We start from the raw sequence: 7,231 nt of genomic DNA, 5'->3' as shown, positions 1-7,231 counted from the left end.
CTCTACTGGGAATTTTCCCAGAGGATCTGAAAACATCATATCATAGGGATATATGTGTGCCTATGTTTATAGCAGCACAATTTGTGATAGGCAATACTTGGAAACAATCAAGATACCAATCACCTGAGGCATGGTTGAAAAACGTGGTATTTTTACATAATGGAGTATTACTCAGCTATAAAAAATGATAAACTCAAAGCCTTTATACTGAAGTGACTGCCACTTGAACATATACTCATGAGTGAAATAAACCAGACACACATGTGTAAATATCCTATAGTTTCCCTAGTATAAGAACTCAAAAGAAGAAATACAAATAAAAATGTATAATACAAGTAAAATGAAAGCAGGATCATGAGGACTAACTTTCAAGAGAGGGAAAGGAGAAGAGCTAGGAACCATGACAATGTCAAACCATTCAGTTATATGTAGAAGATGAGCAAATCAATGATCCTGAGAATCTCCAGAACATTTTTGAATCTAGTATAAAAAGTAAAGCCATGCTGTTATGTTGAGCTGTAGGGGACTCAGGTCAACAATTTCTGACATTGTCAGTGAAGCGGAAGATCCAATACTATTGTGGACTACTGGGCTCTTTTAGCATATTTTGCTAAGTTTACACACCTATATTATTTAAATGATGGAACTTAACCAAAACACGGGGGATACAGATGAATGTCCATTTTGTATCTGTGCATTCAAAGTCATTAGGATAGATATATAGTTAATTCTCTTAATGAATAGAGGGATTTTTTCTAATGGTGTTTGTAAATAGGATATCAAGTCCACGTCTTATACAGCAATTAACCACTAGGAAGAATGTATACAGTATTGAATCTGTCCTACCAATTTGGCTTGAAACTATCTCATTGCTATTTGTTTCTCAATAAAATTATGGGGGAAAAAGTGGGGGAGATAACTGATCCTTCACATAAGCATACCTCTGCCTGGGATCACAAGGAATATGAAACAACAAGGTAAAGTCGTATATCCAAAAAATATAACTCTAATAACAGACTCCTCCAGAAAAAAAGAAGGATATTGAAAAAATTCCTGGTAAATAATTCCAAAGAATAATTGTAAGAAAACTAAATGAAATATACGCACAGAAAGATAATTCAACCAAACTGGGAAAACAATTTATGATATGAATAATAAATTCAAAAAGGAGATAGAGATATTGAAAAGAAATTTAACTAAAATTTTGAAAACAAAGAATGCAAAAAGTTAAACACTTGAAAGTCTCAACAATACACTCGATTAAGTTCATTAAGAAAGTTTATAGAATCAGAAGCAGAAGAGTCATAACAGGTGTCTGCATAGCAGAAAGCCTGGGGATCCGGCAGCAGTCACAGGTTGGAAGTCTAGAAGCTCATGTAGAATCAGCAGTGAGAAATGTGTAATGAGCTGAAGAGTCTGTGGTGGGCAGCTGGAGCATCTGCACTGGAAAGTGGAAGAAACTGAAGACCAACGCCCAAAGACAAGAGCACTTTAAAAAGGAAACACTTCCAACCTTCACTTTCTAGGCTAACAGCCTATTAGTTGATGGCAACCACATCCAGGGCAGTCTTCCCACAGCAGTTGGCTGGATTATGGGTAAGTCTTCCACAGACACCCACAGAACCTGACACTCAGAACCTCTGCTAGGAGACTCTTACTCAGGGCAGTCTGACATGTCACACTGATCAGGTCACGACAAAAATAATAATGATAATCATAATATCTGCAAAAGTCAGCTTTCCCACCAAGGGACACAACACTCAAGCCACAACTTAAATGAGAATAGATTTAGTTAGGCTCATGTTTTAAGAGGATTTGGGCTATGCTCAGCTGATTCCCAGGGAGAAATATCATGGTGGAAGCTCATGGTGGAACAAAGCTTCTTGACTCACAGTGCCCAGGAAGCAGAGAAGGAAAACACCACTAGAGAGGAAGAGATACTGAACACAGACTCCTAGGCTAGGCCCATGAGACCCACCCACACGTAACCGAAGGTGTGCTCTACCAACCCTCTGGACAGATCCCAAAGTCAATAGAGTTGACACTGTTAAGCTTAACCATCACATCCCGCCAATTATCAACTTGACACAAAAATACATCTCCTTAAGCCACACTTAATCCTCAGTCACACTTCTATCTCACATGATGGAGACAAGAGGCAAATTAAGGCTTAATTGGCCTCCTCTGTGAGCATAAAGGAGAACATCAATACAGCAGAGATAAAGCTGCTTACCTGTACTAAGTGGATATTGGAAAGCAATGAACCTTTCCTTACATTAATTACTTGTACCTGTGTTTGAGTAACTAAAAGTGAGATGAGCCAGAGGTTCCAGTTCCTTTGCATTATCAGAAGGCAAAACACCCTGGCTGCCCTGGCTGCCCTGGCTGCCCTGGCTGCCTCTGTGTTAAACTGACTTAGTGTTTGCTTTGTCATTCATTCTTGTTTGCTCTCTTATAAGGAGAACAAGGCAGCAGGGTGGTGACAACTTGGAGGAGTGGGCCAGTTCCCTGTGGATGGCACGTGGGAGAGAGACTTGGGACTGGCAGCAGAGGCACGCTGGTCTCCAACATGAATATCTTTTTTATTATAATTTTTATTCACTTTAATGAGAAAAAAAAAAGAAAACAGTGATGAAACAGTTTCAAAACAAGTTAGTAGGACATTTACAATAATTAGTATATTGCATATTGTTGTCTTCATAGTAGTTATTCAGAGCACAAGATGCAGACATGATATCTTGTCTAAACAATATTAGTACAAACTTTTATTCTCAGTGAACTAAGAGAAAGTAGCTGTATATCTATACTAACTCTCTTGTGTGTACATATATATATATATATATATATTTTATATTTTCCTTCCCCCCTTTTTTCACAACAAAACTTTTATTTACACTTTTGTGAAGTTAGTTACACATGATACTAAGTTACCTAGCAACTGATAGCAAACCTTAACCAGACAGGATGTTCATCTCAGGAGTGAGGTAGCTTATTTGCTTTAGGCACTGGGTCAAGTCCTACCTGCATATATTTGATCAATTTCCTAGCTTCATGGCTCCCAATATATCCCCCTTTTCCATTTTGTTTTTTCAGAGATGAGTGTTCCACTGTAGTTAGAGAAGCTCTATTTGGAGAAGTCTTTAAAGGACCTTTTCATACTTGAAACCAGTGTAAAGATTGTAGGTACCTGAATTCAGGAAAATAACCCAATATAGTCCAATAGTCCATAATAGTAGTGGGTTGTCAGCAGAACTGGCAATTGTCAGAAGTCAACAAAAATATCTTGTACACAACCAAAAATGCAATAATTCCTTCCCCTTCCCTGACATCTCAACAGTTCAAGCATTTTTCAAAATTCCAACATTCTTCTGAGACACAAGACAAACTCTTAACTCCAAGCCTTCCTAAAAATACACCAAAACATTATGGAAATCTGTGTTAGTTGATACGTTGTGCCAACTTGGCTGAATCAGCTCCAGCAGCTCTCAGCATGGGGGCCTACCCCTGCAGGTGGGCAGGGCCCAGGAATTGAGAAAGGCAGGAAGCTTCCCTGCCTGGTTTCCTGCCACCCCACCCCACTTCGGTAGAGAAGTCTCAGTCTTTGGAGAAGCTTGATCTTGGCAGCCACGTCATTTTGGAGGAGCTCCGATCTTCACTGTGGAGCACTGGTCTTCACAGTCAGCATAGAAGGAAGAGAGAGGCTTGATGGATGCCGCAGCTGCTGCTCCTTCTCTGCTCTTCATTGTTTTCTGCTGCATGAACTGCTGTTGTTTGCCTTGGAGCCAGCAGAATATGGACTGACCCCTTCAGTAACTGTGAGCTGAATAAATCTTTCCTTCCTTCATTTTGAGTGTTGGGTATTTGTCCCAGCAATGAGTAAAAAGTAACTAAGACAAAATCCAAGGTACAAAAGCAAAGAGTAAACATTTCCATTCTAAAAGAAAGGATTGAGGAGATAGAGAAAAATTGGAACAAAATTAAACTAAAACATAGTGGGCAAACATTAAGCTGTATGACTTAATATTCAGCATATAGAGCAGATGGCTGTGAAATGTGAGATCCAAAGGGCTTGGGCAACCCCATCTCTGTGGCCTAGTTAGTTGCAGAACACATGAACTTTCCCTTGGGCTGGCCTTACAGCCTGCAGCTTCTCTTAGCAGAGGTTGCATGTTTCTGTCATCTCTTACTTTTTGGGGCTTCCACTGCCATTTGTGTTCACACACACAGATTAATGCACAGGACTCTCAGGAGCTCCTTTCCAGGTGCCTTGTTTGTTCCTTTGAAATCTGGATGGAAGTCAACAACACTTTTCCCTGCAGGCTTATATAATTAGCATCATGTAGATAATGTCAAGATATGCCACCAATGTAGGCAGTAGGCAGGCTCCCTTGGACCATGGATGTAGTGTCCTCTGAGAGTCTTGATGCTGATAATGGTGAAAATAATCCTAAAGAACTGGTTGCTTGAGCTGGTGAGATGGCTCAGTGGTCTAAAGCACCTACTTAGAACAAGCTTAGCAAAGAACAGGGACCGTGGTTCAATCCCCCAGCACCACATGCCAGCCGGCCCCACCCCCTGGTGGGCTGAGCTGGCCACACACACAAACACACACACACACACATAAATAAATAAATAAATAAATAAATAAATAAGAACCGGTTGCTTATAAAGGCCTTCTTTAACAGGATGTCCATGGGCTCTCATCTCAAAAGAAAAGGGGGGGGCTGACACTTTTGCACCCTTGAGTCTGCAATGGGTGAAGTCCTGCTGGTTTCTAAAACTCCCATCAAAGCATCTTCCTTTTTATGTCTGTACAATGTACTTAATTTCATTATAATAGAATCTCTTCAACAATTATGCTTCTATCATTCTCAACTTTATTCACAGCTCCTTCTGGGTTAAAATTTAAGTTTTCAATATTTTCTTCTTTTTGTTCATAATTATCATTATAAATTTGGTTAAAAACAGCCATCCATACCCATGTCCCAGACATGGGCAAAAAGTAGGTAAATTGTCTCCCAGAGTGCAATGTACATGGCTTGTAGTCCAGCTGGCAATTCAGTTATCCAACCCATTTGAAAATTCTTGATCCTGATCTTAATTTTTTATTTAATTTTCTTATCTATTGAGTGATTTATTACATCTTTGCACTACCAATCCTGGCCTTTACTGTCTATACTTTCATCATTGTTCTGATATTATGAGATCCTACCTGAATCACCAATCAAGATTTGTTTAGAGCATTGTTGGACTTTTCTATCCAGAATTTCTATAACTTGATAAATTCCCTCTGAAAACAAATGCCAGAGTCTTCTAAACTATATGGTCAGGTACAATCACAGAAAATACCCCACTTACTTCATACCAGTTTCTGAACTGAAAGCAAAGATCATTTGCCTCTGATCATTTTGAGCTTCTCATGCATCTAAGGCAACAAGATTAAAAAAAAAAAAAAAAAAAAGGAGTAGTGGTGTTGGCAGGGATTATTGATCCAGACTACCAAGGGGAAGTTGGACTACTACTCCACAATAGAGGTAAAGAAGAATATATTTAGAATCAGGAGATTCTGTAGCGTGTCTCCTAGTATTACCATGTTATTAAGATCAGTGTGAAATTACAAGAACCCAAGCCAAGCACTATGACAAATGACTCAGAGCCTTCAGAAATGAAGGTATGGGTCATCCCATCAGATAAAAAAAAATCCAAGAACCACTGAACTGCTTGCTGAAGGTGAGGAAGATATAGAATGCAATGTAGAAGAAAATAGTTTAAATGCCAGCTACAACTATGTGACCAATTACAGAAATGGAGATTGTAGTTGTCATGTGTATTTCTTTCCTATTTTGTTTATACTCGTGCATATATATACATTTGTTAAACAAGTCTCTAGGTTTTCTTTCTTTATAATAACTTTAGTTGACTTAATATCATTGCTTAGGTATAAGAAATCAATGTTACAATGCAGTAGTTACAGAATATCAGGATAATAGTAAGTGCCACCCAAAGCAAAACTACCTTCGATTGTTTCTGTTTGTGTCCTGGATAATGTGTGTCATATCAGGCATAAATATGAACTTATTGTATCTGGAGGCTAGTACTGTTTTGGAGATTGTCAAGTTGACAAGAATGAGTTGTGATAATGGTGATATGTCCACCTCACTCCAGTAAGAACATCCTAGCCAATTAATAAAGATCTGGGAGTGTCTGTGGATGATTGGCATGCATGTCAGCCAACTGAGAAAGGAAGACCCACCTTCAGTGTGGGTGGCGTCGACCAACAGGCTTGTAGCCTAGACAAAACACAATGAAAAAGAAGGAAAAAGTTTGAAAGAACTCTAGGCTTCAGCATGCCATCCAGTTTCTTCAGCTTTCCAATACCGACTTACACCCCAATGACTATGCAGTGAGGCCTCCAGACCTTCACCTGCCATCAATGGGCTCTCTGGCTCCCCAGCACACAGGTGGCCATTACGGGTTCTTCCACCTCTGATCCTGTGAGCCTCCTGAATATGTCCATTTGCATAAATTTACATATTTTAAAATTGATTCTACCCCTCTAGAGAACATAAACACTGCAGTTATGTTGCATTTTCATCTTATAAATTGCATATTTGCCCTACTAATATGTTTGTTTTAATTTTTATATTGACAATTTCTATTTCCCAGTAATATTTCTGTCTTTGCTGTTCTTTCTTTTTTGTTTTCAGTGATCTAGCTATCTGTATAAACTGCTTTTAGAAGTTATTTGCCTCTTTTTTCTGACCCTAGGAAGAATTTTTATAACTTTGGAGAGATCTTTTTATTGAAAGCTTTATAGAAATTACGTTTTCTCCTGTTTTACTATAAAAAGAGTACAGTGATTTAACTTCACCAATGGTTATAAAAAAAAATCATGCTTTCTATTTCATGTTATTTTTCTAAGAGTATAAATTTATTGGTGTATATGACCTGTCATTTTGCACATGATCAGTTTGAAAACCAGAAAATAAATTACCTACATAACAGCACAAAATTAGTAAAGTCTTCTTTATTTTTTGCTTGCTTTGTAATCAGTGTATTAAGACATTCATACATTTTAACAATTGTTTAAATTCTAATACCCAGATTAAGCATGTGAACATAAGACATTTTTAAACATACAAGTAAAGTTATCCATATAAGTTGCTACACCATGACCTTTATTTTTTTTATTTATTTGAGAGAGAGAGAGAGAGAGAGAGAGAGAGAGAGA

This window comes from Octodon degus, unplaced genomic scaffold, assembly GCF_000260255.1.
Source record: "Octodon degus isolate 3935 unplaced genomic scaffold, OctDeg1.0 scaffold00012, whole genome shotgun sequence".
Taxonomy (NCBI): Eukaryota; Metazoa; Chordata; class Mammalia; order Rodentia; family Octodontidae; genus Octodon; species Octodon degus.
The sequence above is the reverse complement of the archived record's forward strand: the minus strand, read 5'-3'. Positions refer to the sequence as shown.